The following is a 23,481-nucleotide window of genomic DNA, read 5'->3' as shown; positions in this document are numbered from 1 at the left end:
GCGTCCGCCTCGTCCCGGCGGTGTCCAGCTCCGCCCTGGCCTGCTCACGCCCCCCTGTGCCAAGCCTTCCCCCGGCCAACACCATGGTCGCCGGCATCGTACTCTACGAGTACCTGCGTGCGGGCACAGCCTCACCAGAGGCCGATTTGGGCCACTAGCACATGTGCCCGACCCCTCTGTTAATTAGGGAGGCCCAAAACCCTCTAATTAAGCTAAGTAAATTTAGTCAAGAACATGTTAATTAAAATGAGACCATGACACTTCGGACCCACATACACTGTTCACCTTGGACTAGTCAAAATATTGACTGGGTCAACCCAGCCCCTGGCCCCACATGTCGTACATATGCACACATTGCTGGGTACACACCTGTGTACCCATAGCAGTTTGTCTGTTTATTATTTCGAATTAAATTAAATCAAGAATTTCCAGTATTTGTTTAAATCTTTGAAAATTCATCTAAAATAAACCATAACTCGGATGAAAAAGTTTTAGATATGAAAGTTGCTCAAAACGACGAAAAGAATCCAAATACGCTCTCTGTTTGTCAGCCACCGGTCCCTAGCATAGCGAACATGCGACTTTGCCCCTCCAGTCCGTCTGTCCGAAAACACTTAACGAGATTTTGGTATTTAATCTAAGTCTGGCCACTGGCCTATATGCACTAGCCAACTATGCGGGAACAGTTATGGGCACTCGATGTCGTGGTCTCAGCCGAAGGCTTCTTGACGTTAGCGACTGAGCGGCGCATGCCGGGTTGGACCACGTAATGCAACTTCCTTTGTAATGGAGGTTGCTAGGGCTGCTCACCGGCCGCGTACGCAACGTGCAGGTGTGCAACAGGCGATGTGCCTAGACCCCTGCGCACTTAGGATTTAGACCGGCGTGCTGACCTCTCTATTGTGCCTAGGTAGGGCTATGACGTGTTGATCTTCCGAGGCCGGGCATGACCTAGGAAAGTGTTCCCGGCCAAAGGGGATCGAGCGTGTTGCAAAATGTGGTGCACCCCTGCAGGGAAGTTTATCTATTGAATAGCCGTGTCCCTCTGTAAAAGGACGGCCCAGAGTTGTACCTTGACCTTATGACAACCAGAACCGGATACTTAATAAAATACACCCTTTCAAGTGCCAGATACAACCCGGGGATCGCTCTCTCACAGGATGACGAGGAGAGGATCGCCGGGTAGGATTTTGTTATGCGATGATACTTGGTTAACTTACCATCTACTCTCTTCTACTGCTTCAAGATGGAGGCTGCCAGAAGCGTAGTCTTCAATAGTACTAGATATCCCCCTCTTATTATGGCATTCTGTAGTTCAGTCCACATATACTACCCATTTCATTGATACCATTGCATATGTGGTGTAGATCCTCACTTGCGAGTACTTTGGATGAGTAATCACGGTTGCATTGCTCCCTCTTTTCCCACTTTCATTTCTTATCTGTTGTCGCAACCAGATGCTGGAGCCCAGGAGCCAGACGCCACTGTTGACGACGACTCATACTACACCGGAGGTGCCTACTACTACGTGCAGGCCGTCGACGACGACCAGGAGTAGTTTAGGAGGATACCAAGCAGGAGGCATGTGCCTCTTTCGATCTATATCCCAGTTTGTGCTAGCCATCTTATATATGGCAACTTGTTTAACTTATGTCTGTACTCATATGTTGTTGTTTCCATTGACTCGTCTATGATCGAGCTCTTGTATTTGAGCTCTCGAGGCCCTTAGCTTGTAATATGGTGCTTGTATGACTTATTTTATTTTTAGAGTTGTGTTATGATATCTTCCTGTGAGTCCCTGATCTTGATCGTACACCTTTGTGTGTATGATTAGTGTACGATTGAAACAGGGGTATCACAACACCCGACCGCGGTTGTGCGATCTGGGTGATCCTCAACGTAAAAAATTATAGGCGTGTTGGACCATTTCAATAGCTTCTGGGCATCGATGGACGGTTCTCTCACAATAATCTCGCGCGCACACTATTTAATTTGGCGGTGAGAGGAATGTAACGAGGTGCCACCATCAATGCAGATGGCTTCTGTAGCTTTTTGAAACTCGTGCTCACTGGACTCATCGGCCTCTTCATGGTCATAGTCTACCTCCTTGTAGCGGCCCCGAGCAGGCCTCTCATGTTGGTTCTCCTTTCCGCGGGGACCCCCTCGGCCATCACGCTTCTTGCCGGACCCCTCAGCACCATCCTGGCCCTTCTCCTTGTCTCGCCTTTCATACTCAGCTTTCTGCCTTTCCACAAGCTGCTCAACTTGCCGGCAGTTCTGGAGGTCATGGGCCTTGGTGCGATGGATCTTGCAATATTGCTTGTCAGAGCCCTCTGACTTAACTACAAGAAATATTTCAACTTGCGACCATCACTATTGGTCAATGAAAGGTCATTTTTTTTCATTTCCGACCTTTTTTTGACCAAAAATAGATGGTCGTAAACTGAAATTAGCGACCTTCTCTGTGAGAAGGTCGTGGAAGGCCACGACCAAAACAAAAGGTCGAGGATCCTATGACCTTCTGTTTTGGTCGCTAGTTCTCTGCCGAGGCCACGTCGGATCCGACGTAGCAAGCTGACGTGGCAAAATTGTGACCAAATGAAAAGGTCGTTGATAAGATTCAGCCCGGTCCGACTAAGTGTTTTACATGGGCCGAGCCCAACAATTCAGCCTTTCTATATATTTTTTCCTGTCAATTTTTGGTCGACTTCATGGGACAAGCCCAACATTGTAGCCTTTTTATGCTTTTTTTTCAAATGAGTCCAGCCCAATGTTTTCCAGGTTTTTCTTTCCTGGGCCTTGGCCTTTCCATATTCATTTATTTTCGTTTTACTTTTTTACCCAAAATATTTGTCCAATATAACTTGATCCTTGGCCTCTTTATGGTCGAACTCCAGACCATTTAACGAACATTTTCAAACCAGTTTGAATAACAATATGAATCAAGTTACCATGAATTAGCTGAATATTACGGAAATATCTCAGAACACACATTCTACAAATTTCCATCACATATGTATTTTATACAGATTCAAGCAACCTACAACATGTTGTAGTCAAGCATTCAGGTGCTGGAATACTCCAGAATAGGAAAAATAAATAGAACAAGCCTATCTAGTGCTTCACGAGGAGAAAACATTGTAATCTACTTCTTCAACTACTGCTTCTTCCGTTTGCAAAACATCTAGACATTCAAAAGATAACAAAAAGTATGTCACTGATAGAAGAAATATTACACGGATACTTATAAAATAAAAACTAAAGACACACCAATATTTTATCATTCTACTTATTATTATTTATTTATTTTAACAAGATCATTCTACTTATCTGGGATAGGCATATTCATCAAAACTAGGAATTGAATTGGCACATATGACAAACTTAGCAAGACATAAGCATTGAATGTTTCACATACACGAGAAGGTTTAAAAACGATCATTCAAAGTTATAGTAGATCAAAGTTCCATTTGAGTATAAGGAACAATAATCATATTCAATCAATAAGCAACTATGTCAAAATTAATTCAGATTTACTAATGTGTGTGTCAAATGATACATGCATCAAGCATAAGGCCGTCAAGCATCAGGCCCTTATCTGTTCAACAAGACATGAACATACTTGACTTTGTGTTGATATGATGGATGGTTCTGCAGTTGAACATCTAGTCCACATCATCGTTGATGATGGACGCCGCATGTACTTGTCCATTTAGAAGTATACCATGTCAAATGCTACACAAGCAGGTATTATCATAAATTAGAGCTTCTATAGTACATGTAAACTTTTGATATGAAGGACCAAGAGTTCCGGAAGCAACAAATCTGGCATTTGTAAACTAGGACATGCTGAAACAAATTATTCCTTATGCATTTAAACAGGGATATGGTGTCCACTTCATACTACCACGTCATCATCAGGATTAAAACAACACATTGATACTCAGAGTGCTGGATGAGACAAATATCGATTGAAACCAATCAGAGTAGGGAGTAAAATAGATCCTCTATTTAATTGTCATAAGAATAGAAGCTGAAGGACAAAGATGAAGCACCACTAGCTCAGTTTGCTAGCGCACAAGCCATAAAAAATGGCAAAAATTCAAAAAGCATGACTCTAATCTTAATATTGTGTGGAAACAGGACAAGAATTGTACAAGTTTAGTACTGTACACAGCAATGAGCATAACTTTAATACTACACAGCAAATTTAGTCAGTTATCAAATCACCTTATGGCTATACCACATGCAAACATCAATCACACACAACTGTTCCAGATTGAATACCCACTATCGGTGTCAAAACCGGCGGATCTCGGGTAGGGGGTCCCGAACTGTGCGTCTAAGGCGGATGGTAACAGGAGGCAGGGAACACGATGTTTTACCTAGGTTCGGGCCCTCTTGATGGAGGTATAACCCTACGTTCTGCTTGATTAATATTGATGATATGGGTAGTACAAGAGTAGATCTACCACGAGATCAGAGAGGCTAAACCCTAGAAGCTAGCCTATGGTATGATTGTATGTTGTAGTTGTTGTGTCCTACGGACTAAAACTCTCCGGTTTATATAGACATCGAAGAGGGTTAGGGTTACACAAGGTCGGTTACAAAGGAGGAGATATCCTTATCCGTATTGCCTAGCTTGCCTTCCACACCAAGTAGAGTCCCATCCGGACACAAGACGAAGTCTTCAATCTTGTATCTTCATAGTCCAACAGTCCGGCCAAAGGATATAATCCGGCTATCCGCAGAACCCCTAATCTAGGACTCCCTCAGTAGCCCCTGAACCAGGCTTCAATGACGATGAGTCCGGCGCGCAGTATTGTCTTCGGCATTACATGGCGGGTTCCTTCTCCGAATACATCACAGAAGTATTTGAATACAAGGATAGTGTCCGACCCTGCAAAATAAGATCCACATACCACCGTAGAGAGAATAATATTCCGCAAATCTAATTTGCTGACTTGTTTTGGCAACGCGACATTATGCCATGGCCCGGTGATTATTCGAACCATTTCCTTTAACTAGCCCCGCACATAACGCGAGGCAGTTTTTTGACACGTCTTGTCAAAGGAGAGATCGTGTCCCCTTATCACGGGATTATCATCAATACGGGCGTGGGTAACACAACCGCGCCATCGATTACGATGCTTGGGGGATAAGCGAGTTTTACCAGGCTAGTGGGGACGCTTAGTTTCTTCCGCCCATATAAAGGGATAAGGATTCACCTATCCATCCACGCCTTATTCCTCCTTTGCTCATCTGTTTTTGCACACTCGAGCTCTAGAGCCCAAGTCCGCACTTCCCACCTCAACCTTCTCCAACCATGTCCAGAGCAGGAGGCAGGTGGATGGTCTCCTCCGCCACGGAGGGAGACATCAAGAAGCTGAGGAGAGCCGGATACCTGCCCGACGACATCGCGCACCGGCTCCCAGATGAGGGGCAGCTCATCCCCACCCCCAGGCCCCATGAGAGGGTAGTGTTCCTCACCCATTTGCTCCGTGGACCGGGATTCCCTCTACACCCATTCGTCCGGGGGCTCATGTTCTAATAAGGCCTGGATTTCCTTGATCTGGCCCCGAACTTCATCCTCAACATCTCAGCGTTTATCGTTGTGTGCGAGGCCTTCCTCTGCATCATGCCCCACTTCGGCTTATGGCTGAAGACCTTCAATGTCAAGCCGAAGGTTGTGGGCGGCCGCCAGGCGGAGTGTGGAGGCGCCATGGTGGGCAAGATGCCCTACGTTGCATGGCTCGAGGGCTCCTTTGTGGAAACCATAAAGGGGTGGCAATCGGGGTGGTTCTACATCACTGAGCTGCGTGACCCTGCATGGGCAGCGGCCCCCGAGTTCTGATCTGGCACCCCATGCGGCTCACCTCCTGGAAAAGAGAAGGGCCTATCCTGGGGTAGTTCGGGAGAGCTGACCGGACTCCAAACATGTATTCAAAACATGGTGAACAAGAAGCTCAAACTTGTCAATGTAGTCCAGGTCATGCTCCACCACCGGATCCTCCCGTGCCAACAACGGGACTTCAACTTGTGGGAGTTCGACCCGGCGTAGCACCGAACTCTGAACAGGCTCTTCGACACAACTCACGAAGATGCCTGGAGGGTGCTGTTCGAAAGCGCCGAGGTCCCTCCTCCCATTACAAAGGATCGCGGATTCAGTGCGAAGCGCCAAGCAGTGCGGTAAGCTACATTACCTTTCACAGGATACTTATTTTTTATAGATCGACTCCATGCGGGATTTAAACTCCCTTACCTTTGACAGGACTGACAGGAGACGGCCGGACAGATCGACTGTCCAGCTCCTTTTCCCGAAGGCCCATCGTACGCTCTTCTGGCAAAGATGCTGACTCCGGCTCCTTATACGGTGCCAAAGAAGACCAAGAAAGCCAAGGGAACCCAAAAGAGTTCCCGACGCCAGGCGTCGTCGGACTCACCGTCCGATGACTCTGCGGCGCACTCCTCCCCCAAAGACGAGGAAGAAAAGAAGATGCTCCCCCTCCAGCTGGGGGAGATAAGAAAAGGAAGTCCGCCCCAACTGGGGGGCCGAAGGGTGCAAGAAGGAAAGGACTCTCTTTCCGGACAGTTCCACCACCGCCGATGAAGGAGAAGACGAGTGGTTGCCCAGGGCCAAGCCCCGGGGGAGATCATAAGTATTCGGATACCAGAGTAACTCATAGCATTCCTTTGTCGCACTGCTTTCCCTAACTCCGAACATGATTATGCAGGCCGCCACAAGCCAGTATCGATGTATCATCGGACGGCTCCCTGGGCTCGTCGGACATGGATAGTGATCCAGTCCCAACCGCCACCTCCCCTCATCCTGCTGACGACACTGAGGTGCTGTCTCAAGAGGCACCAGGTCGAGGGGAGACAGTCCCGGAGGCGCCTCAAGGCGACCTTCTGGACTCCGGTAGCCGAGGGGACGAGGCCCTTGAGAACTCCGAGTTCGGCCCTCAGCCGATCACCGCGCCGGAACCTCCAGTGGTTCTGGGCTCGGGAAGGCAGCCTCCTTCCAAGAGGGGCAAGAAGCCTGTGCCAGTGACCTCTGTCCATCCAGAGGCGCAGGACAATCTGCTGGAAGCGCTTCGGAGCGCTTTCATCGACGAGGAGCACCGTACTATTCTGAGTGCGGTGGTCCAGAAGGTTCAGTCCGCCAAGAGCGGATTGACTGAAGCACGTGCCAGCCTTCTAACAGGCTTTGAGGTAAGTGTTTAAAAATATAGGAAAAATATTACTGCATAGATAGTAGCCCCTGATGCTTTGTTCGGTGTTCACAAAGAAAAACCGAACAGAGAATCAAATAATATCGCATGAGTCTAATATAAGTATGTCAATATGCGTATGCAGGCATCGCTGCTGGCGTCTGCCGCACTGACTGCGGAGGTTGCCATACTGAAGTAGGACCTCGAGGGGTCCAAGAAAGAGCTCGGCCTTGCCAAGAGGCAGCTCGAGGAGAACAAGGGTAAGTAATACCCTGTCTATAGATATGTATATAAAAACGTGATTGCAAAATGACAGGATCATCGTATATCTGCCAGGGGCCACGACCGAGGTGGCGACCCTGAAGCAAGCGCTAACCAAGGCCGAAGATAAAGCGTCCAAGGAGCGCACCGAGCGAGAAAAGCAAGAGGCTTAGGTGGGCGAGGTGCAGCAAGAGCTCCAGGCTCTCGTGACGAAGCACGAGTCGTTGGAGCTTGACTCGAAGACGCGAGAGTCTGAACTTGCCACGGCCCTCGAGAGCATGAAAAGTGCCAAGGCCGAAGCCCAAAAGGCCCTCCAGGAGATCGACGCAATGAAGAAGATAGCGGCGGGTAAGGCATTCTATATGCAGAGCAAGCATGTAAAAGTAAACTACCGATTACTTACCCGAATTCAGAGCTCTCTAGGAGCATTCGCAGATTTGCCCCGCATCGTGTCGGATGCCGCACACTTTTACCAGGCTGAGGAGGGAAGCTCAACGGAGAAGCTATTCTGTTCTCAGTATACTGGGACCGAACACCCGATGCCTCTGAGCGACCAGCTAAAGCAGCTGGTCGAGCTGCACAAGGCGGCCGAACAGGCCATGAAGGGCCTTATAGTCCGGCTGTGGCCTGGCGACGCCCTTCCGAACAGCTACTTCGGCCTGGTGAGGCAGCTTGTGGATGCCTGCCCACGGCTGGAGGTCGTCAAGTGGTCCGTCTGCATCGAACGTGCACGCCGGGCTTTCGCCCATGTGAAGGTGCAGTGGGCCAAGCTAGACGCCGTGAAGCTGATCAAGGAAGGTCCGCCGCAGGGCAAAGAGCATCGCACCCCCGAAATTTATTATGAGGGTGTTTGGAAGGGTGCCCATCTTGTAGCGGACACATGTTCCAAGGATGTAATATTTGAGTAAACTTGCTCGTGTGATCCTGTATGATGAAAACTTGTTTCATATGCGCTATGCAACGCTTGTGTGAATTTAAAATATTACCTTCTTTTTGGCCGCTTATCCAATCTGAGAGATGGCTAGTCCTCGGCTTCTTCCCCATGCCACGACTGCTTGGGTGTTCGGGATAAATCTGAGCACTCTTGTTACCATATCTGGGTCCTTCGAAGGAGGTGCTCAGCACAGCGAACAAGGCAACTGGACTAATAAAGCTTTACCACTCTCACTTAGCCATAGATTTCTATAGTTTTAAATTTCGGTGAAGCCCCTGGTATTCGGAAGGTCGAATTCGGGACGCGATACATGCCTGTAAGCCGGACAGGGCCGGCCCCTCGGCCTAAGTGGCATAAGTCTTTAGGGACTCGAAAAACCTCGCCGAAGAGCGACCAGTCTCTTGCCTTATCATGACAGTCAGTTTTAGCTTTCTCTACTGAGGTGCTAAGCCCGGCAGAACCAGGGCACAATCGCAGTAGTTCTCCTAGCGCTACCTTAGCCGATAGAGCGGAACATAAGGTACCAAAACATAGGAGCCGCGCAAACCCAACATTTGACGAAAGACATCATTCGGAGCTGATGCATATAATGCTATAAGTTCGGGGTGCCGGACTAGTGAAAGTGTTCGGACTTTTCACACCCTATCGTGGGGTACATAAGCCCCTGGTGTACTGGCCGTACCAAAGTGTACGGTTGCAAGGCGTCATTAATGAACACATATATATATAACAAGAATGCAATAATAGTCGTGATGTTATGCATTGTATATTCAAAAAGGTGCGTTAAAGCAGAATGATATAGATAGTGCGATAAGCAAAGAGTGGGACTATGTCCCTTCCAAGGGCAAGCTGAGGAATAGTATTAAATCAAATATTTCGCTCGTTATTGTAATCCACCTGGGAATTCCGTGGTGTGACGTAGCTGTCTGCCTCCTTGGTTGCTGCATCGTGTGTTCGGCAATAGTACTGCCGCACAGTGTTTCCTGAGATTAAGGTCCTAAAAAGAGAAAAATAACCAAACGGGAAGCCCCTAGTGTGGTTTAAGCCGCGTCTTGGGGCGTGCCGCAGTGTGCCCCCTCCCCACCTGTGCCCATGGTATTTTTAATGCGTAATTATGTACGCGTTGCACGAGCTTCGTCGTTTGGCTAGGACTGGGTGGGGGCCGCATTGCTACGCGAGCTCAGATAGCGCTAGGCGGTCTATTTGCTGATTGCTCCGAGCGCGCTTGAAGGTGTCCGGGTCTTGAAACACCGGACTGGTAGATTGCCTTGAGAGGCTGTTTTGCGCTTGTACTGCGAGGGCCGCAGTGTGCTCCTCTGTTCAGAGAGAGCGCTCTGTGTTTCCATTGACTGTAATAACCCCGCGAGGTCCTGGCATCTTGAGCTTGAGGTATGCATAATGTGGTACCGCATTGAATCTCGCAAATACGGTTCTCCCGAGCAGTGCATGATAACCACTTCGGAACAGGACCATATCGAAGATTAAATCTTCGCTTCGGAAGTTATCCGGGGATCCGAAGACCACTTCCAGTGTAATTGAGCCTGTGCAATGGGACTCTACGCCTGGAATGACGCCCTTAAAGGTCGTTTTTGTGGGTTCGATCCTTGAGGGGTCTATACCCATTTTGTGCACTGTGTCCCGATAATGCAGGTTCAGGCTGCTGCCGCCATCCATAAGGACTCGAGTGAGGTGAAATCCGTCAATGATTGGGTCCAGAACCAGTGCGGCGAATCCGCCATGACGGATACTAGTGGGATGGTCCCTGCGATCGAAAGTGATCGGATAGGAGGACCATGGGTTGAACTTTGGGGCGACTGGCTCCAACGCTTATACGTCCCTGAGGGCACGCTTCCGCTCCCTCTTAGGGATGTGGGTTGCCTATATCATGTTCACCGTCCGCAGTTGTGGGGGAAACCTCTTCTGTCCTCCGGTGTGTGGCTACCGGGGCTCCTCCTCGTCATCGCTATGTGGCCCCTTGTCCTTGTTTTGGACAATTAACTTGCCGGCCTGCTTGAACACCCAACAATCCCTGTTGGTGTGATTGACTGGCTTTTCTGGGGTGCCGTGTATTTGACACGAGCGATCGAGTATATGGTCCAAGCTGTACGGACCCGGCGTACTTTGTTTAAATGGCTTTTTCCGCTGACCGGGTTTAGAGCCTTTGAATCCGGCATTGACTACCGTATCCTCAGTATTATCGCTGCTAATGCGGCGCTTATGTTTGTTGTGACGTGACCTGCTATTGCCATCCTTTATCCGAAGTACCATGGTTCTTTGATATGTTATTACTGTGAGCCAGTCAGCTGTGTTCTCCCGCACAAAAGCGGGTCATGAGTGTCGTGAGGGCTGCCATAGATTTTGGCTTTTGCTGACCAAGGTGCCGGGCTAGCCATTCGTCGTGGATGTTGTGTTTGAAAGCCGCTAGGGCCTTTGCATCCAGACAGTCAACAATTTGATATTTCTTTGTTAGGAACCGAGTCCAGAATTGCCTGGCCGATTCTTCTGGCTGCTGAATTATGTGGCTCAAGTCATCGGCATCTGGTGGCTGCACCTAAGTGCCCTGAAAGTTGTCGAGGAATGCGGCTTCCAGATCTTCCCAACAGCTGATGGACTCAGCTGGCAAGCTGTTAAGCCAATGCCGCGCTGGTCCCTTGAGCTTTAGTGGGAGGTATTTGATGGCGTGTAAGTCATCACCGCGGGCCATGTGGATGTGGAGGAGGAAATCCTCGATCCATACTGCGGAATCTGTTGTGCCGTCGTATGATTCAATATTTATAGGTTTGAAACCTTCTGGGATTTGATGATCCATTACTTCGTCTATGAAGCATAAGGGGTGTGCGGCGCCTCTGTATTGGGCTATATCGTGACGCAGCTCGAATGGGTCTTGCTCGCTGTGTTCGGCCTGGGCCGATTTTCCTTTACTGTATCCTGCATGACGTTTATCGTATCGCAGAGTGGCACGCCCTCGTGATCCGTAGATCGATATTGCATTCTTTGCTCTGTCCTCCAATATGTCTCATAGGTCTGGTGTATCTCCCCATGCCTTTTTATTTGAATTGCGTCGGGGTGGAGGATGAGTTTTTGGCTGGAATGCCTCTCTATCGCGGCCACGAGGTGGCCGATCAGCCGTATCATACGGTTCTTCCTCCAGTCGGGGTAGCAACTTGCAATTTGGGTAACTATTGGAGGGGCACTCGAGTTTATATTCCTCGGCCGCGAGGACTTCAGTCCATCTGTCAGCTAGCAGATCCTGATCAGCTCGAAGCTGCTGCTGCTTTTTCTTAAGGCGATTTGCCGTGGCTATAAGCCGGCGTTTGAAGCGCTCTTGTTCGACGGGGTCCTCTGGCACAGCAAATTCGTCGTCGCCGAGGCTTGCCTCGTCTTCGGAGGGGGGCATGTAATTATCATCCTCCTCTTCTCCATCTGCCGCTCTCTCAGGATGGCTGGCTCCTCCATCCTCCTGCTCTAAATCTTACTGGAGGGGATTGTTGTTCTCTTCGTCACTATCCGGAGAATTATTATGTCCTATGCCGGTATCACCACTTTTGCTTTGGCGGGACTTAGAGCGGCGCCGCTGACGTCGGCGCTTGGGTTGCTTCTTGGAGGGGTCATCCTCCGCTATCTCGTCGCCATTGCCTTCTTTGGGTGTATCGACCATGTGTATATTGTACGATGAGGTGGCTGTCCAGTGCCCTATGGGCGGTGGTTCCTCCTCGCCTCCCGTATCGTCGTCCATACCGTCGATGTTTTCGGAGTCGAAGTCAAGCATGTCGGTTAAGTCATCGATAGTGGCTACTAAGTGGGTGGTGGGTGGGCCTCGAATTTCTTCGGTGTCCGCATCCCAGTCCTGCCGGACATAGTTCGGCCAGGATCCCCCTGACAAGGAGAGAGACCTTAATGAGTTCAGTATGTCGCCAAAGGGCGAGTGCTGAAAAATATCCGCGGAGGTAAACTCCATGATCGGCGCCCAATCGGATTCGACTGGAACGGGCGCAGGAGGTTCGGAGTCCGTGGCCGGAGAAGGATCCGGTAGTTTAACAACACGGCTCTCGTGCAAGGTAAGGTCGATGTTTTGCTCGACCGCCGCTGAGGGTAAGACCTCCGTGGCGGGGTCCATCCACCCGTCCGCGGAAGGCGCACCTGGCTCCGAATTGAGGGTCGGAGTGGCTGCCTGTGCGATCTCGTGAACACTATCTGATGGTAGAGCTAAATCGTACTCATCGCGACCGCGTGACGCACAAGCCAGAGGCTCGAATCCGTCGAAGATCAAGTCTCCACAGATATCGGCCGCGTAGTTTAAGCTTCCAAACCTGACCTGGTGGCCAGGGGCGTAACTTTCAATCTGCTCCAGATGGCCAAGCGAATTGGCCGGCAGTGCAAAGCCGTCGAACACGAAGATCTGTCTGGGGAGAAAAGTCTCACCCTGGACTGCATCACCATCGATGATAGTAGGAGCCATCAAGCCTAACGGTGACGACACAGAGGAACTCTCAATAAAACCAGCAATTTCGGTGTCAAAACCGGCGGATCTCGGGTAGGGGTCCCGAACTGTGCGTCTAAGGCGGATGGTAATAGGAGGCAGGGAACACGATGTTTTACCCAGGTTCGGGCCCTCTTAATGGAGGTAAAACCCTACGTCCTGCTTGATTAATATTGATGATATGGGTAGTACAGGAGTAGATCTACCACGAGATCAGAGAGGCTAAACCCTAGAAGCTAGCCTATGGTATGATTGTTGTCTAGGAGTTGATGAAGTTGTCCTACGGACTAAAACCCTCCGGTTTATATAGACATCGGATAGGGTTAGGGTTACATAGAGTCGGTTACAATGGTAGGAGATCTTGAATATCCGCATCGCCAAGCTTGCCTTCCACGCCAACAAAAGTCCCGTCCGGACACGGGACATAGTCTTCAATCTTGTATCTTCATAGTCCTGGAGTCCGGTTGAAGGTATAGTCTGGCTACCCGAACACCCCCTAATCCAGGACTCCCTCAGTAACCCCTTCTCCCACTCGGCCAAATTGGTTATTTAATGTTTTTGAGGTAGTAACATAGTTTTGAGATGCAAGTGATGTTGATTCTGTTCATCTAGGTATGTGTAGTTGATTCATATTTCTCATGTCCTTGTGCAGGGGAAGTTTTCATCCCTACAACAGAGTAGAAGGGCGTGGTGGTTTCAAGCCATAGAGGGGAGGCGGTCCTGTTCAACATCGGTCAGACGAACCACCACAGTGAGCTACTGCGGCTCCTCTCCTTCCTCTGCTATCCATGCTCTGTTTCATGCCATCGTACAATGGATGATTTAGGGTCATTTTGGATTCTTAAAAAATGCCTTAGCTATCAATGGAACAAAGTATACTGGATTGAAGTTTGGCTAAATGAACCGAGGATTACAAATTACGGTCCTGCTCATTTATGTCTTTCATCATGTAATTTTGGACAATACATGATAAATAAGAAGTTACTAGCTGCAACCTTGTTGTGCATTGAGATGTCATCAAGAATTTTCATTAGGAAGATCTACCAAGATTAGAAGGCATAGTTTTGAATTTGAAGAAAATCAATGCATATGTGCTTTTCAATTGGTTTGTTACTTTCTATCATGCTTTGCTTATGTTATTATAAATGGTGATCTGTGTTCAGGGTAGGCAGAGCAGAAAGTTTTAAAAGAGCACAAATCATGTGGCTTGCTGCTTGACTAATTGAACACCTGCTGCTGCTACTGTGACACCGCGGTTGGGCTGTCCAGTGGGTCGTGTGTGCTTACCTGGCAGCAGTGGCGGCGACTACAAGTTTTCTCCACTGCTGTAGCTCGTCTCCAAGTCCTACAGCCTGGATCATCTCTGTCACCAGCGCCTACAGCCTGGGTCTGAAGTCTGAACCTCTCTTCTGTACTCCATGTTTACTGAATGTGCATGTGAATCTCAAAAGTATCCATAGTGTGTGTGTGTGTGTTCGAGTGTAGGAGTGCAAATGGGCACCCTTTAGGGTATTCTTGGACCCTCTTTAGTTCAACGAAATGAACTGAATTTTCAGAAGTCATTTAACTTTTGAAAATTAGTTTATTTGGATAAACTAAGGAGGTTGAGAGGGTACTCTGAGCGGCACAAAGTTGCATCCCTACTCAAGTGACTATTCTAGTTCTAAATATAAATAGTATGTTGCAAACCGATAACTGTATTGTAGATAACTATAAAACAAAACCTACTACTGTACTTCTCTTGTGGAGTGCCTGTAGAGCTTATTATTCATGCCTATTTATGGTCAAATTAGAAATATATTCCAATGTGTCTTTATGTTTGGCATCCACCATTCACTGGCATCTGCCATTCTGGTTCTAGATATACTTACATCGCTTCATTCAAATTTGACGCCTAGCTTGTATTTTTGAAATGTTTCCTTCAGCTAGATTTGATGCCCAACTGGTATCTTTGAAATGTTTAATTTTGCTTGATGAATCATTAGTTGTGCTTCTAATAATGTTTTCTGCCAGTACCTTAACTTTGGGACTGGCTATTTACTATTTTAAGTGTACTAACCAATCCTCTTTTTCAGGTTGTCAATTTGGAGCTAGCTATTTACTGTCAATGCGTTCAAAAACCTGCCCTCCATGGCTCCACGCATGGTTGACTGGCTGAGCTCTGAGCTAGCATGACCATGGAGGCGGCTCTCGTCAGCGTGGCGACGAGGGTCCTCAAACCTGTCATCGCGAAGCTGATCGTTCAGCTTGGCAATGAGTAGAAGCGTCTGCACCCTTCCCTCCCCTCATCTGATGTTTCCTTACCATCCCTGAGTCCATCCCTTACAAGTTGTATGATTACGCCATTTTGCTGTTATATTGGGTAGTAGCTATCGTCCTGTTCATGCTCCTGTTTGGTTGGGGGTGTTGATGAAATGCTACGGTTAATTAAAGGGTTCTTGGTTAGCACTCCTTTGAAGTTTAGTTGATTTTCTCACTATCTATCATCATGGCTTAAGTTTGGTTGTTGTTCTGAAATTTACATGGTTTAGGTTTTAATTAATTGGCATGTTCATGTTAGGTGTTATGGAGTAAATCTGATAAGAACAGTGGCGATTGAGGAACACAGCTTTATTTACTAATCAGTAGGTATCTAGTACTAGTAGATTCAGAACATGCAGTCCTAAAAATTAAAGTGAGCAGCAGTAAATGAATAAAACAAAAATATTCCTCTACAATTGTCGGTTTGTGTTCGATTTGATTTGGTTTGCTCTGTTGCTGATGCTCCTCTTTGCTCTAACCATTTTTGCACCAAATTCATAATGTTCTGTTTTTATTTTGTTCCTAATAGTTCTGTTTATAACCTGTAGATGTCCGTTGTTCATTGAAGTGCTGACTACTGCAACAAGTCCCATGATGAAGAAGCTAGAATCTTCACCTAGCAAAGAGTACCTTATTGGAGCTTGTTATTGTTTGATCTTTTGTGTATTAGAAAACTATATACTATGTACTATTATTGTCATGTACCAAGTTTGGTTGTATTGAGAAATATTCAGCATTTATAGCCTATATTTGAACTGGAAATTGACTGAAAATGAAGAGTCCTAAATTAAAAGGCAATGGCTGAGTGCCAAATAAACTAGACTGTAAAAGGCCGAGGCAAAAAAACAGGACTGTAAAAGTCCTTGGGCCAAAAAAATTCTAGTCTGTAAAAGGGTGTGGCCCAATAAGAAATTGAATGTCCAATTTCAGAGAAATAAAAGAGGCCGAATTACTGGGCCAGGCCCATGTAGCTATCGAAAATTAACAAAAATATATATTTAAAAAGGCTGAATTAATGGGCTTGGCCCATATAGACACTCAATTGGACCGGTCTGATTCTTATCCACGTCATCTTGCCACCCTGGATCCTACATGGCCTGGGGAGGCTGCTAGTGACCAAAAATTTGGTCAAAGAACCAACGACCTTTTACATATCACGAAGAAGGTCGTTAATTTTAGTTTACGACCGCCAGCTTTTGACCTTCTGTTTTCGGTCACAAAAAGGTCGCAAATGAAAAACGATGACCTTTTAGTGACCAGTAGTGATGGTCGTAAGTTGACATATTTCTTGTAGTGTACGACTGCAAGCAACTCTTTTGGGGTGGCGCACACGAGTCCACATATTCACCATAACAATACACCACTATGGATCTGCTCCCATCTTCATACGAGAAGGCCATCCATAGCACTCATGCTTATCTTGCGCATTTTAGAGTATCCACTTTCACTTTTCTATGAATTGTATAAGCAACCCAGTAGTCCTTTACCTCGGACACGATTATTCGAATAGATCATGTTAACCCTGCAGGGGTGTACTTCTTCAGACACGCTCTCGCCACTTACCGCCATGTACACGTCATGTATCTCGGCAACCTTCAAGCAGAAGCCTGGCGAGGGTGTCGGCCACGACCTGACTAACCACTCAAATCTCTAGTGTAGGTTTATCGCCTATTCGGGTTCCATCTGCAAGGAGATCCGGACGGGGTGTCACTCACGAACACAAACGATGTGGGCAGGGTTCCCAAGCCCACCAAAAGGGGGGACGCTTGGTACACCGTGCCACTGCACCTAGTCTGTCCCAAGCCCACCTATACCCGAGTGCCACTTGGTAGACTACTAGCACTACCTGCAAACACCAGAAACTAGTTGCAACTCCTGGACAATGATCAGGTTGATTAATAAGTCGAGAGAGCTTGGAGTGCCCGGAGCCCAATGTGTGGTATTAACTGTCCTGGATCACAAACACAGAACTCAGTTCCAGAGGACGGTTTCAATGAGATAACCCACCATGTACTCCTACATGGCCTCTCATCGCTACCTTTACCAAATCGTGTTCACACACTTAGCTCTCAATAGTAGGACATGTTCACCTCATTCTAATTCATCCCTGATGAAACATACCTGACTCAAGTCTAAGCAGTAGCAGGAATGACAAACAAGCATGAATGAGTAGGCACGTCATGGATCAAACAACTCCTACTCATGCTAGTGGGATTCAAATATTTACTGTGGCAAAGAAAGGCATGCAGAGGAAAGGGGCTCAACTACTGCAGCATGTAACAGTTGAATCACTGATGTCCTAATGCAGTAAAAAAGAGCAGGAGCGAGAGAGTGGGATTGTATCAGAATGAACAAGGGGGTTTTGCTTTCCTAGCACTTCTCAGATAGTGTAGCTCTTCATCGGTGTCATCGAACTCATCATCGGAACAACGTCTACTGAGAGGGGACAAACATCGGCAAACAAGAGAGAACACAATCAATGCAATGCGACAATATGATGCATGAATGTGACAAGGCAATATGATGTTGATTGAGCTAATGCAACTAGCAACCAGATTAAATGAAGATGGTTTGAACCAAAGATTCATATTCAAACTCCATATGTGATTATTTAAATGCCAAGTGTGCAAATTGTCACATACATCAACCTTAGATGGTTCAAACATGCATGAAAATTCCATAAACAAATTCTTTGGATTTTACTGATAATTTTTCATACATAATTTATTTTAATCTGAGCTACGGTCATTTTTTATGAAATTTTGAAGTTTAAACTATTTTCTGGAATTTCCTAGATTATCTTTAATCCAGAAAACTATTAATTGCGTCAGCGTGATAGCGGCATGACATCAGCAGGTCAACTAGGGATGTCCAGTGTCAAACCTGACCAGTGGGGCCCACTGGTCAGTGACACACTGGTTATGCCCGATCAATTCCAGCGTTGACTTTGTCTGACCATGACGTAGGGCCCGCTGTCAGTGGTAGTGAGGTGGCTAATGGTGGGGGTTAGTCCTAATGACCATTCCACATCATCATCGCCGCAGGTTAACTGGTGACGACCTCAGCCGACGGCTAGCTGTGGTTCTCGTGCATCTGGTGGAGCAAACGAGAGGAGCAGGGGTGGCCTGAGCTCGCTGGAGTGGAGCTTGCGGCGGTGGCTAGAGTTCGGGTTTAAGTGGGCGCAGGGCTGTGGTGCGCTAGGAGGCTAGATGAGGGGCTGGGAGGCTCCGTAGTAGTGCCCAGAGCACAAGTGCGTGCTCGGCTGTGAGGTGCAGCACCTGTGGCCATGATGGCGACTTGGCCGGTGACGGTAGGCTTCGGGCATGACGGGGATCGATGGCTGCGGCATGAATTTAACGAGGGGAGCATGGGGGAAGTGGTCAGGGGCTCATAGCAGAGACGATGGGATGGTCAGCATGCTCGGGGAAAGCCTGGAGGCGACGGGACATCAGCGAGGATCTCGATCAGCCATGGTTGAAGACGATGGCAGTGACGACGAAGCAAGCGTCCCGGGGACGTGTAGCTCGATGGAGAGGGCGAGGGCATCGAGGCGGAGCCTTTGGTCACTCTGGTGGTGAGGAACAATGGTGGTGGCTATGACGGTGACGAGCGGCAATGACGGCGGCTCTCTATCTCGCTTGGGGCCGAGAGATAGAGGAGGGGAGTAGGTCTAGGGAGAGAGGGAAGAGTGAGGGGGGATCGAGGGGGGTTGTGTGGCATCCTCAGGGTGACGGGGAGACAGGAAGAGAGGCAGGAGGTGGCTGGCGCTTGCTGGCGTGCGGTGAGCACACGCCTCGCGTCCTTCTTACGCGATGTGGGAGACAATTGGCACTACGGTGGTGGGCTGGGCCGGTAAAGTGGCCACCAGGTAAGCCAGATAGGCCTTCCCTCTCTTTTGTCTTTCCTATTTCTTTTTTGTTTCTATTTTCTGAAGTTCATTTTGATTTGATTTAAAATACGAAACCATTTTAGTAACTTCTAAAAAGATTTATGTGGCTTGATACCAAGTATTCAAAGCCACTCATAAGTTCTCTGGATTATTGGATTTATATTCTATCATAGAAAATATAAATCCAGTTCAAATAATTAATGATTTAATTCAAAGTCCCAAAGTAATCATTTCTAAGATTCCAAAAATATTGGTTTGAGTTTTAACTCTTGCCGATATTTTCAGAGATTAATGGGAACATTTTTGTTGGGCTCATTTGAAAAGATTTTAATGTTGATCATTTTTAAAAGATTTCGGAGGCTTCAGAATTCCCTCAATTCAAATTTCACTGGAATTTAAACATGATGCATGATGCACTCTTATGAAACTATTGCTGGCAACTATTCTAGGTTTGTGACAGATCTGATCTTCTATCTCTTCTTTGTGTCCCTTATCTTCATCCACCGAGCCAAGCGGAAGATAGAATCGACCTGAGAACATTCATAAAATTACCAAGTGACTAAGAGTAGAGCAACCTGACTACAGGTTGATAATTATTACGACCTGAGTATGAAAAAATAAACACTAGAAGGGTCAGACGTGTGATCCCTTGAGGACCTGGAACGCCTTCTGGATCTGCTCCAGCCTTCGGCTCATGGTCCTGTGGGGCAACAAACAGATGTTCTCATGCTGCCCGGTCGCCCAAACCGAAGAGGGAAGGGGATGTGGATGTGGCGGTTACCTTGAGGTCGAGGGGCTCTCCGGTGCGCTTGAATTAGACCTTGACGAGGAGGAGGCCCTCGTCGTGCTTGCAGAGGAGGCAGTCGCGGCTAATGAGGTCGAGTAGCACGAGGTTGCAGGGGGAGGGCAGGTCGTGCAGGTAGTACTCCATCCGCGAGGCATGTGTTGCCCGCGCGATCTTGTTCCCCATCACCGCCGTGGCGCCCCTCTACCTCCACCGAGAGGGAGGACTCACACACGCCCATCTCCTTGGTGCAGCGGAGGATGTTGAGTCCGATGAGGGCGGGGGAGGCGTGGACGCGAGGGCCAAGGGGCAGGGGAGGCATGGGCAAGAGGCTGGACGAAGCAGGAGAGCCGCTACGACGACGCCACCAGAGGTCGGTAATAAGGACGGATCCCGTGTTACATCTCATTCTGGCAGGGCGATGGATTTGGGCGCTGCCTCACCACTCGCTCGAACTGTGGATGGGCGCGGGAGAGGGTGGAGCAACGGTGCTTGGGGTGGGGGTCAAACTCCACCGGAGGGAGGTGGCCGATGCACACAGGAATGGAGATGGAGGTCGTGGCGGGAGGGCGAGGGGTTTTGACTTGGATTGGATCTGGGAGGGAGAAGCGGGCAGCGGCTGCTGGAGTGTGAGGGGAGTTAGGGTTTGGGTGGTTGGGCTGCGGGTGGGACGAGGGATGAGAGGTGAGGGGGTGTGGGCCGTTGGATCCGGGAGTATCCGACGGTCTGTGATGCTTGATCTGTGTGACATGTCCATAGACCAATCAGAAGGAAGTATAGGCTTTGATGATGTTATGACCATGTAAATTGGTCTTAATCGATTAACAATAAGCAAAGAACTACGAGTCAGCCAGATGATTTTGTCTAGAAATCATCCGCCTAGCTAGCCGCCCGATCTGCGCATTGGCTATCGTTCGAACACATCAATATTTCACGACAGCACCGAGCGTGAAAAACTTTCAACGCAGCACCGATAACATCCCCACGAAGCTCAATTACAGCTCTCAATGGCGTGCTAAGAGCTCCAACGCAGCACTACGGTGCCCAATGAAGCTCCACTAAAGCGTCGGGGAGATCCAACACAGCACCACGACGCCCGGCGGTATGTTCCCTTCTCTTTTTATGACAATGTTTACGTACGGTTCCGTCAAATAACTAGAGGTAGTTTCATACTAGGTGGGATTTTCGTCGATTTACTACGAAGCGGGTGAAATTTTAACTACAACTGCATCATAGATTCATCAAATGGTTCCATATTTCTCAAAAGTTTGCATCTTGGAATTACAAACAATGTTGCAAGAGCGATTTTTTATTTTATTTTCACAAAAAATCAATTTTCCATTTTTTGAGTGCCCAAACTAAGTTTTTTTGTGAAGGAACTACCATATATTTGTTGCAAAATTGGACCAAATCAATTTTATAAAATACTAGGCCATATTTAATGCACAATTGACAAAATGGTTGGGTGTCAAAAGCCTTGATCCACCTCTGGTGAAAAAGACAAGTTCCCGTTGATTCAAAAAGAAATGGGTCAAATTTGAACTGCAGCTACCTTATAGTTTGCTCTTTATTTTTTCAAAAAATCATTTATAGTTACATAAGTATCTATTTAATCAGAGAAACATCAAAAGTTTTCCAAGATTCAACCACTAGCTAGGAACGATCAAGCCCGCCGTTTTGACCGCATTTTGAAACATGCATAAAAAATTCAAAAAAATCAAAAAATTGGTAAACCTTCGCATTGTGTCATTATATGTGACCAAGTTACTAGGAAAAATAATAAACTTGTAATACGACAATTATTTTTAATAAGTGTTCTCAGAAATGAGCTATCATGTGTGAAGAATCATGACTTTCAAGCCAAATGATCAATCTCATGACCACATATTTAATGCACAAATAATCTCATATTGTGCACAATGGTGCATCTTGGAATTCCAAACGATGTTGCCTAAGGGAACATTCAATTTCGTTGTACGAAAAATCAATTTTCCATTTTTGGAGTGCCCGAAATGAGTTTTTTTGTGAAGGACCTACCATACATTTGTAGCTTCATGACTGGTATGTCCATTTGATCGTTCGTCCAAATGCACTTCCCTATTACAGGGTCCAAGGTTCCGCCAGCCCCGAAGAACCAAGTCCGGCAAAGGTCTAACCAGTTAATTGTCTCTCGTTCGATCCCTTTATCAACCAGATCATTCTCAGTCTTGGCCCACTTAGGCCGGGCTACGACGTAGCCACCTGACCCCGTGCGATGGTGATGCTTCTTATTCGCAGCATTTTGCTTGTTTGTCGCCGACATCTTCTTACTCTTTTCCGATGTCTTGTGGGCCACAAATGCGGGACAGTGATCTCTGATCTTCTCATATCTGCCCTTGAATTCTGGTGTCTCGTTATTTTCGACAAACTTATTCAGCTCTTTCTTCCACCTCCTGAATAGTTCTGCCATCCTCTTAAGAGCAAAAGACTTGATTAATTGCTCTTTAACTGGCTTCTCTGGATCATCCTCTGGCGGTAGGGTGAAATTTGACTTCAGCTCAGTCCAAAGATCATTTTTCCGCATATAATTGACATAAGACACCTCAGGGTCTTCTGTAGCCTGCTTTAACCATTGTTGGATGCTGATCGGGATCTTGTCCCTAACCAAAACCCCGCACTGAGCAACAAATGCTCTCTTTGTCCGGAGGGGTTCAATCGGTTGGCCGTCGGGCGCGATTGCTATGATCTCAAACTTTTCATCCGAGCTCAACTTTTTCTTCGGGCCTCTTCTCTTTACCGAAGTTGTGCTTGATCCGGAGGGCTAGAAAAAAGAACAAATACTTAATTAATATGTGTACATACCAAAACAATGAATGCATCAATTAGCTAGTCAGCAGAAGCTTAACTAATATATATACCTGGCCGGACTCGGTTCGGTCATCGGAGACGTCATCATGGTCTCCTTCTTGCACCGGGATTGGGTCACCGGAGCCGTCCTCACGGTCTCCTTCTTGCACCGGCATTAGGTCACCGGAGCCATCATAATCATAGCCAGCTGCTTCCAGACCATCGGTGTCATTGAGAAACAACGAGACGACGACATCACTTCCTCATGCGATTATGTCCCCCAACAACTCTTCTTGTACTTTGTCTCGGGCGGTGTCCATAGTTTCTACAAATATTGACAACATGGCAATTATTATTCAAACATGACTGATGGATATATTAGTGGCAAACGTAGAACTAATATTAATTAGTGGCCTCGACGCTGCTTCTCTAGGGTTTGGGGTGGCCTCGACGCTGCTTCTCTAGGGTTTGGGGTGGCCTCGACAACGCTTCAAGGATAAAAAAGAAGAGTAAGCAGAAAAAAAAATGAGGAGAAGAAAGAATAGAGGAGTAAGAACTCCACTATTCTTTCTTCTACTCTTTTTTTCTTCTTCTTCCTCTTTTTTTTTATCGGGAACGAGGGTCGTCGAGGGTCACCGAGCGGTAGAGGAAACCCTAAATAGCAAGTATCGTGGGTGTGAGATACATGTGGCCGTCAGTGTCGGACACTACATCCACGTCCCACATGTGACATGGGTGTCGAAGCCCGCCCCACTTGTGGGACGTCGATGTAGTGTCCGACACCGACGGCCACAT

This window comes from Triticum dicoccoides, chromosome 7A, assembly GCF_002162155.2.
Source record: "Triticum dicoccoides isolate Atlit2015 ecotype Zavitan chromosome 7A, WEW_v2.0, whole genome shotgun sequence".
NCBI lineage: Eukaryota > Viridiplantae > Streptophyta > Magnoliopsida > Poales > Poaceae > Triticum > Triticum dicoccoides.
Note: the sequence above shows the minus strand (reverse complement) of the source record.